At 38.3% G+C, this 12,051-nt stretch overlaps 1 long non-coding RNA gene across 1 annotated transcript; it reads left to right on the forward strand.

The window, feature by feature from the left end:
* Positions 1-9,942: 9,942 nt before the first annotated feature.
* Positions 9,943-12,025, forward strand: LOC125290352. The gene is made up of 3 exons (XR_007192788.1): positions 9,943-10,097; positions 11,212-11,292; positions 11,915-12,025. It is a non-coding gene; the product is annotated as an uncharacterized LOC125290352 (long non-coding RNA).
* The last annotated feature ends 26 nt before the right edge of the window (positions 12,026-12,051 follow it).

Consider the following 12,051-nt stretch of genomic DNA (forward strand, 5'->3'; position numbering starts at 1 on the left):
ATATGTAGATGTAAGTGCTTAACTGGTACACTTTATTTTTTAATGGGTTTATTCCACTGTATCAAAGGAGTAATAAATGTGTACCAACACAGTTGATACATGTACTACAGTATGTGGGGTAATGGCAGACATGTTCCAAGACACCAATGACACAACATACATGTAATATGTAATTGTAAGTACTTAACTGGTACACTTCATTTTAATGGGTTTATGCCACTGTATCAAGAGCAATAAGTGTGTACCAACACAGTTGATATATGTACTATGTAGTGAATTAGTAGACCTGTTCCAAGACATGAAGACATAACATACTGAAAATATGTACATGTAATTAATTGGTACACTTAATAGGTTTATTCCACTGTATCAAAGAGTTACAAGGTTGTAAGCAGCACAGCTGTTACATGTACACTGACACTAATGAGGGCCTTGACTGGAGCTAAGATGCTTTTGTATATCAAATCTATCATGACCAGATTTACCCCATCCAGCAGGTCTCATGTAACAACTATATGTAGGGTACCCACAAATACATAATGCAATTACAATGATAGTACCTAATAGTACATGTTGTTACACAGGTTGTACCACTGTACCTAATTAGATAGGTACACTGTAACAGCGACACATTAAAATAAAGTGTTACCCCATTGAGCTGTCTGTTTCATTTACCACATGATCTATCACATCACTGCTCAATCTATCATGAGCTAGGCAGAGATTATGATGGGGACCTAGTAATACACATTTGCAAAAACTTTTGGAAAATTGTAAATATGCACCAGTCTGAATGTAAAAATATATGCAATGATGGACAAATGCAAGTTGGCCTACAGCTTGTTAAGAAACCCAACAGTAGAGATTTGCTACTACATTATCCAAGTGTTTTAATGCCTATTTCATTTTTAAAAAATATGGGAAGTGCACTTTTTTCACTTGAGCCCCTGCCCTTCAAAATGTCTAAGCATGTTGCTGTGCCTAAATATCTTCAACCTCAAGTATGTTGCTAATAAGGAAATAGAATTGTTATCTAGACAAGGTGCAGAAATAAGGAAGTGCGCTCAACACCCTATAGTACTTCAACTGGGTGCTTAAACTTGATGATAAAATGGCAAATTGCCATTTTTCACACTGAAGAAGGGTGTTAGCCCGAAACATTTGTGAGGCAATTAAAAAGTAAACGATACTGTTGAGTGCTTGCTTTATTTATTTTTCTATCTAGACAAGGTGACATTTTCCATGTAGAATGTAGGACAATGCTAAAAGGAAGGGAAATGAAATACATCCAACACCTGGCCCGGTCTGTGTAGGCAGCCCAGGCTCCAGAAACTGGAAATAAGCAAAGTGGGGGCAGCCTGTCCCCCAAACAAAAACAAAACCCTATGTGGAGTTTCTCTGGGAACTCAACATGAGAAAGGGGAGCATAAAAAGAGTAAAAATTCCTCATGATGAATAAACTATCTATCTATCTCTATCTATCTATCTTTCCTTCAAGTATCTTTCTATCTATCTATCGACCTATCTATCTATCTATCTAACTCTAATCTACCCTGGACAATTCCATTTCCTGGACTGTTTTGAACTTTCGACACTAAATAGGATTAATGCATTATCATCTCGGATATGTAACCATCCCACCTCTTGTAACTATACACCTCAGGTGGTTTTAAAACCATGTTCTATTCTCTACATCTGACTAACTTATGCATTTATCATGTTTACAAACCTTACTGTTCTGTAACTGACCCGTGGGCAGATGGGTCTGGGTCATGGATCTGCTATCTATGTATCTCAATTCTAGTTTTCCCCCTGTTACCCTATCCCCTGTATCTCCAAATCTACCCTGTTCCCCTGTTCTATCCCTATCCCCTATCTGTTCCCCTGTTACCCTGTTCTCTGTTCCCCTATCTATCTATCTGTTCTCTATCTATCTATCCCCCTGTTCTGTTCCCCCCTGTTCCCTGTTTCCCTATCTGTTCCTTTCCCCCTGTTCCTATGTTACCCTGTTCCCCTGTTACCCATGGGATCTATCTTTCTTTCCTTCAAGTCTCTTTTGTCTTTGTACTGCCTAGCATGCATGACCCATCACTTGCCTTATGTGAACTGAAATAAAAACCCTGGGTAATTCCATTTCCTGGACTGTTTTTGAATGAAGACCCACTAAATAATTATGCATTATCATCTCAGTATCTTTCATCCCACCTTTAAGTACACCTTGTGTGGCTTTGAACAGGAAAATCCTTTCATAACCTTGGATTTGGTGTGTCATGAGTTTAAGCCCCTTAGACCCAGGTTTGAGGTTCTCTACCTTCACTACATAGTTGGTTCCTTTACAGTATTCTCTGAGTGTGAGACTTAGTTTGTCAGGGCATGAAAGTGTGTGTGACTCAAGTTAGTCCAGTGCACCTTAATCCACCTCCTAGGCCTTCTGATGTGCCAAATATCTTTAACCTCAGGTATGCAGCAAATAAGGAAACAAAATTGTTGTTTAGGCGAGGGAATTTTTCATCACTGTGGAATGTAGAAGAGGATGCTACAAGGAGGGAATTCAAAACACACCCAACACCTAAGTAATGTAATGTATTTATTCCAACAGGGACAGTGCACAATAACCTTTAATAGATGCAATGTGCCAGATTGTGGCAAATATTGCTAATTAACGTCCATACCTGACCATTTATTGATGTCATTGTTGTTCATTAAGATATCTATAAAAAAAAAAATCTGTTAAGGATTAGCATATAGATGATAGGACTGGACATGAATGTTGGTGTGACTCAACTGGTTGCCTTCATCGGTGCCCTTTGTGCTGTAAACTTGCACAGATAAACTTGCTTGTTTCTGAGGAAGGTCTTGATTTAGAGATGCCAAAAAAGGTACAATGCAAGAGTTTAATTCATTCAAGGTCCTTTTTAATAGGCCAGTGTCTCAAGAATTCAAACCGAACAGGAATAAGGTATATATCAACCACAGTGCAAACTGAGGGGGGGAACTAAAACCAAGCTGATTTTACCTTTAATTTAGTTTTAGTTTTGGATTGTTTATTGTCATTTTTATTTTGTTTTTTTGGGAAACTGCAGTTTTTATTTTTATTTCAGTTATCTTAATAATGTTTTAAAAATGTCCCATCAACAATTATATTATGATTACAGTCCCGTCTGAAACCCCTGGGCCGTCTGTTTCACATTAACCACATGATCTATCACATCACACCATCACTGCTCAATCTATCATGAGCTAGGCAGAGATTATGATGAGGACCTAATACATATTATGAAAACACTTTTGGAAAATTGTAAATATGCACCAGTCTGAATATAAACATATGCAATGATGGACAAATGCAAGTTGGCCTACAGCTTGTTTCACTTGAGCCCCTGCCCTTCAAAATGTCTTTGCATATCGCTGTGCCTACAGTATATTGACCTCTCTGAGTTTTACTTTATTCAATGTTAAGTTACATTGGTCACATCTACCTTTATGGTTAACTGGTAAATACATTGCTATTCACCCACCATTTATATATCTCTTCTCCTATGCCATGCCACTACTCTGCTGTAGTTGGTAAACTACTTGGTAATATTTGAGGTCAATTTCTTAATTGTATGGAGTCATATTAATCATGGTTTCTTGTAATATTTACCACTCCTTTCCAGTCTGTCCATGTTCAATACACGTTTAAACCTTTGATGGCCAATACAATTTTCATCATTGAGAAGACATTGTGCCATCCCTTACAACTTCTCAAATGTAATGACAAACATCAGCATGTTCCACACAACAGACCCTTCATGTGTATTATAGCTCACCATTATCTGTTGGCTTGAACCCTATAAAAATATATGGGTCACGACTTAAATGAACTTAATGAACATGGGAAATGAACTTAATGAACATGGGAAAATGTGGGTCCTACTGTATGTTGTAGGAAATATAAACTTGATGACTGACTCATAGCAAAAAAAAAAAAAATTAAAGCAATAAGAGAAACAAACAGTGTGCTGATCTTTCTTTTGATTTCTAGATTTTAGACTATTTGTTTTTTCTATAAACTGTTGATTTCAATGGTAATATTTATTGATGCCATTTGTAAGTTGCTTTGGACAAATGCACCTGCTATATACCATAAACATAAACATGTCTTTGCCATGTATATTGCTGTGTAAAGCATGGGACGGCATTTTCCACCTATTGCTGGTGGATTCAGATATAACAAACAAATTTAGATATGCAGAAGTCACTGCTAAATTAGAATCAGAAGCTGCTCTGGATGATTTTTTCTGTCTTTATTAAATGCATTTAGTCACCAGTGAATCATTTGATCATCAATAAAATCATGTCACTTCATGTTAACAGTGCTAATGCTGATGGCTAGCCTCGACTCCAGATGATTCTCCAGCCATTTTTATCTTTCACCATGATATTTAGTTGCCCATCATCATTCAGAATGAGCTTAGCATCTTCTGCAGACTCATCATCAGATTTTGTGGACCACACCATAGTATTGGATTCGTTGATGATGACCAGTTTTCCATTAGAATTCATCTTGATGTATTTGCCTTTGTCTCCTGCTGTGCCACTTTCCCAAATGGTTGTTGAGGTTTGGTTGTTACATAACCCATCTATCTGTAATGAAGTTCCCATCTATCTGTAATGACATAGCAGAAGTCAGGGATGCCTTATTTCACAGCTACATCAGAAGCTCTACAGCCAATTACAAACTCTACTGTAAAGGTTGCAGTAGATATTGTCCTGGTTGCAGTTGGCTGCCTGCTGGAAGTGTGTTAGTCCCACTCATCTCCTGGGGAAAACATATCAGAGATCACAACTCTTTACAAAGGACTGTAACACATTCTACTGAAATCACACAAATATATGAAGTGCATGTTTACACTTGTTTTTAAAATATGTGATTATCACAACAAGTAATAAGCAGAGGCATATTGCTTTTTACATAGTATCAGGTGTATAGCTAAGGCGTTGCTGATCGCTTGCTGAGTTCAGATTATGTTACTGCCTAAGAAATGAACTTAATGAACAACATCGTTAAGTTCATTTTGCACCCCTATAACGTATGGAAAATTGAGCTTGATATGTTCTAAGTTAATGAGGGTGAAAATCATTAGCTTGCCTCGTTACATATGAGATATGAGTGAACCTGTGAATTCGTTTTAAAATAGCACTTAAAGTGCTCAGGAATCTTTCCATTACATTTATATATTTCATAAATAAAAAGTACATTAATATCATTAACAGTAAGGATTTTCAGTTCTTTAAAGGAGTAGATGCAGCACTCCATTCAGAACAGGTTGCAATTCTAACAAAACGCTTTTGAAGGCCCAGTAATTTGTGAATAGTGGAAAAAAAAGTACTTGCCCACACTAAATTACAGTATGAAAGATATGGGTAAATTAAACTATAATAAAGAAGTGAGGAGGCCATTTCTGGAGACAAGATGACTAACCCTCCCTAATTATCCCAATTGATTATTTACTTTTGTTTTGTATGTTACTGTTACTGGTTGTCCTTACTTGTGCAATGACAATAAAGTTGAATCTAATTAATGTTAGAGGGAGAGAGGTGATGTCAGACCGTTAGAAGGCACAAACACTGTGTGTGTGGTCAGACTGATGAGGGTGACTTTGGACTCCTGGTTTTATCACCAACACAGAGGGGTGTGTAATTCTGCAGAATTTCTGTTGAACTAACACACAGAGCACACCCACGTGGTATGCAAGTCAAGCCATTATGGTTATGGTTATGGTTATCCTTTGCAGATGCCTTTGTCCAAAGCGACACACAAATACAAAAAACAACATAATATTTAAAATATAACAGGGAACAGATTAAATGTTGGTCAAACTATAATAAGGAGAATAGCAATAATAACAACAATGTCAATTCAATAAATATGCCTAGGCTGGTTAAGAGTATTTTGGGTATTGGATATTTCAATGTGGTAATATGGTGGCAGCATGGAGGGGAGTGTCTCCAGGACGCTGGTTTCACTGTTAAGCCTTCATGAGGTGTCGTGGGCCTAACTTAAAGAAACATCGGTGAATGAGGGTGCCCACTTGATAACCCCAATGACATGCCCCATACTATATACTGTTGTTGGATGGGCCATTTGTCTTGTGTTTGTGACCATTTGTTGGCAGATTTGTGGGTAGCATGCTTTTTAAAGTTAATTTGAGTAGGGGCTTCTAAATGTGTTTTTACCTTGGATTTTGGCACAAGGGATTTTAACATCTAATCCTGTGTATTAATGTAATGCTAATAAAAAGCAATGAAAATGAGGGGAACAACAATAATAAACAATAGTGTCCATTCAATCAATAATATAAAAACAATGACATGGTAAGACTATATTAAGGAGAATATCAATAATAAACAATACTTTCAAATTAATCAACAGCCTAATGGAAATAAAACAATATTATACAAAACATAACGCATAAGAAGTGCTTAAAGAACCAAGTGCATGTTGAACAGGAATGTCTTTAGACCCCTCTTAAACGACCCAAAACTACCACAGGAACGGAGAGCACTGGGCAACTCATTCCACCAGCATGGAACCACTGAGGAAAAGAGTCTTGAACTAGATGTACTGCAGAGCGGTACAAAATATGACCGCCGCCCAGTCCAGCACATTTTTTCCACAAAAATAAATCACACTGAAAGGCCTATATGATTCTAACTGTCTCACTAAATTGCATTATCCACACTCAATTCTCACTGGTATCTGCTAGACAACAAGTACCAAAACATGATTAGTTCATAGATTTCACATGTAAAATTCATTTTATACAACCCCACCTCCATTTTGCCTGTTCATAATTCTGAGAAATTCTTGAATTGTGTGCATGTGTGCATGTACATGTTTATGTTATGTGTGTGTGTGTGTGTGTGTGTGCGTGCTTGTGTGTGTGCCTGTGCATGCATGCATACATATGTCTACTGTGTGAGTATGTGTCATAGGTATGATTACTGTGAATGTATGTGTGTATCTGTTTGTGCACATGTGTTCACATGAAATGGGTTAACATGACCCCTAGAGGCAAACCTACGGAAAAAATTGCTCATCCTAGGCCCTACAGTTCTCAAGATATTCACAGAGAACTGTGTCTGCCCTACCCTCCTTTCGGGGGTCCAGTCCAGCGGGGGGGCTACAGATCAAAACGAAAAACGACGGTTCCATGCTATCCATGTGGGGTTACATGCCCACCAAGTTTCGTGTACCCCGGTCTTTCAGTGTCCCGGGAATCCTTGTTGGTGTACGTCACTAAATGTACACATAAATTATTTTATTGTAAGGACCCCCATGAACGAAAGTACACAAAACTTGGCATGCATTCGGAGGGTGTCATAATGATCCTACACTTTCAATTTCGTGGACCTCCTAGGCCCTACGGTTCTCGAGATATTCACAGAAAACTGTCTCCGGCCACCTACAGGCCAGTTGGTGTATAGTAACATAAATTAATTTATTGTGTGGCCCCCCATGGCGTGCTCCATCATTCTGAATCAACTCTAATGATCTTATTACACAAGTGAGTAAGCCAGTTAATAGTGAATTACAATAGTCCAGCTTGGAGATGACCATGGTTTGAACAAGAAGTTGTGTGGAATCTTGAGTCAGATAAGGTCTGATCTTCCTAATGTTGTAAAGCATAGTAGTCTCCAACTACAGATTCATACATTCAACTTGACTAAACATAATGTTATTAAGTCTTTTTGGAGATTAATCCACTCATTTGATGTATAGCGCCACCTAGTTACAAATGAAATAGCAAAAATGAGGTGTTGTAATCACACGTGTCTTTGGCTGACATGGTCACACATAAACACACCCACTCACACATAAAAACACACACACATGGAGGCAAGCAGGCATGTTGCGGTTGCAATTTAAGTGAAATTTCTACAATATCCCAACCTATCACACTCTGATATTTAGAGTTGTTTCGTTAAGACCACTGCCACCCTGGCAAACTTCGACCACTGCATGATGATACAGCTTTTATTCCACAACTGAGAAATAGGTGATTGGGCTCGTCCTTTACAGCAACAGGACACAATATCCCTCCAACTCTAGCCTCGCCCGCCACTTGTTGCCTTCATATTTTTCTTTTCAAATGTGTGATATCACTCAAGTCTTGCTTTAGTTAATTAGCAAGTTACTACCAGAAGCCAAAAATCTGACTCTCTCACTAGCTCAAGAATGACTGAAAACAGTGTGAAGACAGCCTATAGCCTAACATATTTTTTTGGAATCAATTTGTGGTGTGATTGACATCAGACTAGTCATTAGCTAGTTAGTTGTGCACTGTTCCCACTCAGTAGTAACATAACAAACAGCCTACTCCGATGAATTCTATTTTTTTCCAAATATTCTTGTCACCCTTCCAGAATTCTGAATATCTTTGCTCGCACACTGTAGGAACTGTAACGTGATTAATGACACGTTACACCCAACTCTGCAGCTACGACTAGAGAAAGAATCTCCCGTGTGTAAGTTCGCTCCAAGTTGGCCCACCCCATAAACTGCATGACAGTAGGCTATTTCTATTTATCTGTAAAATTACCACATGCGTTTGTTCAACTTTATGAAGCAGAATTACGCTATTTGCACACATTTTGTTTACGCAAGAAAGAGAAAATACAGCGCACGCGATTTTGGGCTCCACTTAGAAACTCGTTCCGGCGCCTCTGCCTTGTTGCCTTTATGATTTCCTTATAACTTTCTTCTTTCTGTCTCTCTCTCTCGTCCGTGCACGCACTCTAAGCAAGCCTACGTTTCAAATTATGGTAGCCTAAGGTAACGTTCAAGTTAGATCTGCTGCATGAAGGAGAGTGAGAGGAAACCCGTGTCCTGCTTTTATATTTGATAAATAGGTCAATCTCTTCTCACAGTTCCAATGCATGTTCCGAATAATGGTTTCATATTTGTTAGTCAACTTTGCAAAATACATTCGGGGCTACACTCGAAACATTCGGGGCTGAAGCCCCGGCAAAATTGGCTGGCGACGCCCCTGATAAGATATATGAACTCATGCTATTGTATTCTCATTTGTGTTTGGTAATGGCTCAACTGTCTCCGATTGTTCTACTGACTTGGAAACTGGATGCGTCATGGAAGCAGTAAGTCAAGTCGCATCAAAAATAGTAGTGGCAGAACTCCCAAGAGCCACCTGGTGGTTGTTTGGGTCAACTGCAGTTTGTGCCATTTCTGCTGAGAAAATGGGGTGCATGATTCATGCAGGAACCCGTCCAAACTTAACTGATACCCACTGTACACAGACACACACACACACACAGAAACACACAGAAACACACAGACACACACACACTCCCCATTACCCCCCATACACACTCACAAGCGAAACCCACACACACACACACACACACACACACACACAAACACACAGAAGCACACATACACAAAACAAACACACACTGCAGAGAATGTGCAGGACTGGGTGATCATCATATGCTGTACCGCTCTGCGGTACATCTACAGTAGTTTTTTTTTTTTTTTATTATAGAAGTAAACGCACACTGTGTAGTGTCTGACCATTGTTTAGCAATGAGTTATTTGTTTCTGATATAGTTTAGGCTGTGAAAGTTGTGTGTTTGAATTCCTTTTTGTTTGTCAGTTGTGCTGACTACTGCCACTAAGTTCCTATCCCACCCATCTACGTGTTCTGCATAGCCCAGTAGCACTCTGCCTCTGACACCTCATGGTGTGTTTCCAATCTCCTCTTAAGATAAGATTGATATCTTATTGATATGTGCTTGGAGTGAAATTAAGAATTGCAATGCTGTGTTTATATCTTATTATAACTGTTTATTGGAGTGATTTATGAATTGCAGTGTTGCAGTATTGAGCATAAATAATTCTCTTGGTGTTTGGTCTGTCAGACACATATTAAGTGTGCTCTGCGTGTTTGTTCAATAGAAATTCTGCAGAATTCCCCACCCCTCTCAGTGTTGGCTATAAAACCAGGAGTCTGCAGTCACCCTCATCATCGTCTGACTACACACACAGTCTGTGCATCTTACCAGTCTGACATCACCTGTGTACTTCTCAGTTTGTGAGTATGTGTTTCTTATTATATAGAACAGAGGCTACACAGCATGTTTCTGTCAAATTTCTAGAATTTACCCTTGGGGATCAATAAAGTATCTATCTATCTATCTATCGATCTATCTATCTATCCATCAAAATATAAGTATGTCTTCAGGTTTATTTTTTGGGTAACACTTTACAATAATGGTACACTATTTAGCATTAGTTAAGTATTAGTTAAGCATCAACAAACACTTCATTCATCATTATTAAGTATGTTTTCAACATTACTTAAGGATTAACACATGTGTTTTTCCTCATTAATCATGTCATTACATGCTTCCATTTCCAAAGCAATGAAGGCTGTTTATACCAATTTAATATTATGCATATCATTGTTAATGTTGTGCTATAAATGTGACACAAACAATGCTAGAGTGGATTAGCCATAGTCTATTTTGAATAGCAAAATGTCATGTAGACTCAATGCCCCCTCAAGCCCACACATGCTGGGGAAGACAATAGACAACAGACAATAAAGAATAAACAGCTACTGAATTTCTTTGTGCTCATTCTAAATCAGTTGCGATGTATGTTGTGAATGTCTAACACAGTGTTTTTCAACCTTTTTTGTGCCACGGCACACTTTTGACACATAAAATGTCCCACAGCACATAACATCCTGTGTGAAGAAAAAATAAACATACCATAGCCTAAAATTTCAAATAATACACAGATATGGCCTTATTATTGCTTCTATGCAAGACCTGCTCAATAAAACAAGCGCCCTCTGTTTCATTCATTTCGTTCATAGGTGACTATATCTAATTTAATTGTTGTTATGAACTGGATATTTGATGATTCTGTGAATACTGGATAGGGGCCCCCCGTTGTACAATGCCTGCATACCACAAATAGTGCAATCATACAATCAATGAGAGCATGTGGTTATAAATTCTTTGATGCAACAGTTGCTTTTCTGGACCAGTGAGTGACATTTGGGTAATTTTCTGCGGCACACCTGATGATCTCTCACGGCACACTAGTGTGCCCCGGCACAGTGGTTGAAAAACACTGGTCTAACACACCCTCATCACAGGCTCAGTCCTCTCTTTAACCACCTCTTATACTTTTAAAAGGACATACATTGGCTGTGGATTCCACATTCAGAAGCTGAAGCTTACAAGGGCCATTGAACTCAACTTTGCAGTACTCTAACTGTGAGTATCCATAATCAAATTTATTTTCAATACTTTTGAAATGCTTTAGCCATGGCAATGACCAATATTTAACTTGTCTAAATTATTAATTTAAACATGAGTGACTTAAAAATATCTGGTTGCTTACAATAGTATAGTGCATAATTTCAAGTCACAAGGGGTCTGTTTATAAATAAAGAAGAATTGCTTTTTTGGTATCCTTGCTGAATTCAGCCTTGAAGTTGTACATGAGTTAACAGAGATTTATTCTGTCCAAAAGTGCCGCATACTGGCACCAAAACAGCAGAGCTTTCAATACAATGTACCTGTTGCCTGCCCCTGCCCACCCAGTGGCACAGCCTTTTGAAATCTTCAACTGACAAGCATTCAATCTTTTTCTAAATTGGCACCAACATCAATAGAGCATGTCATAGTCCTCATTACTGTTGAAGAAGATTTAATGAATAGACTCTTATATTATTGCTGTGGTTGAGTTGTTTTGAAATGCATTTGCAAAGAGCTTTCATCCGAATTACACCTGGTTTGAGTCGCACCTGGGTTAAAACTCAGTTGTCTCTTATTTGTGAATTATTGATTCTACTTTTGTGAAATAGCACTGAGGTAATTGTGTTCCTTCAAACAGTCAGCATCATGAGCAGGAACTTTCTGTCCACCAATGATGAGCTCCGTAAGGGGGACTTCCTGATGTCTAACAACCAACAATTCAAGGCTGTCTTTCAGGTATAGATTGCAAACATTGTGGTAACTTTAATCTGCTAA

This window comes from Alosa alosa, unplaced genomic scaffold, assembly GCF_017589495.1.
Source record: "Alosa alosa isolate M-15738 ecotype Scorff River unplaced genomic scaffold, AALO_Geno_1.1 AALO_1.0_unplaced_415, whole genome shotgun sequence".
Lineage (NCBI taxonomy): Eukaryota > Metazoa > Chordata > Actinopteri > Clupeiformes > Clupeidae > Alosa > Alosa alosa.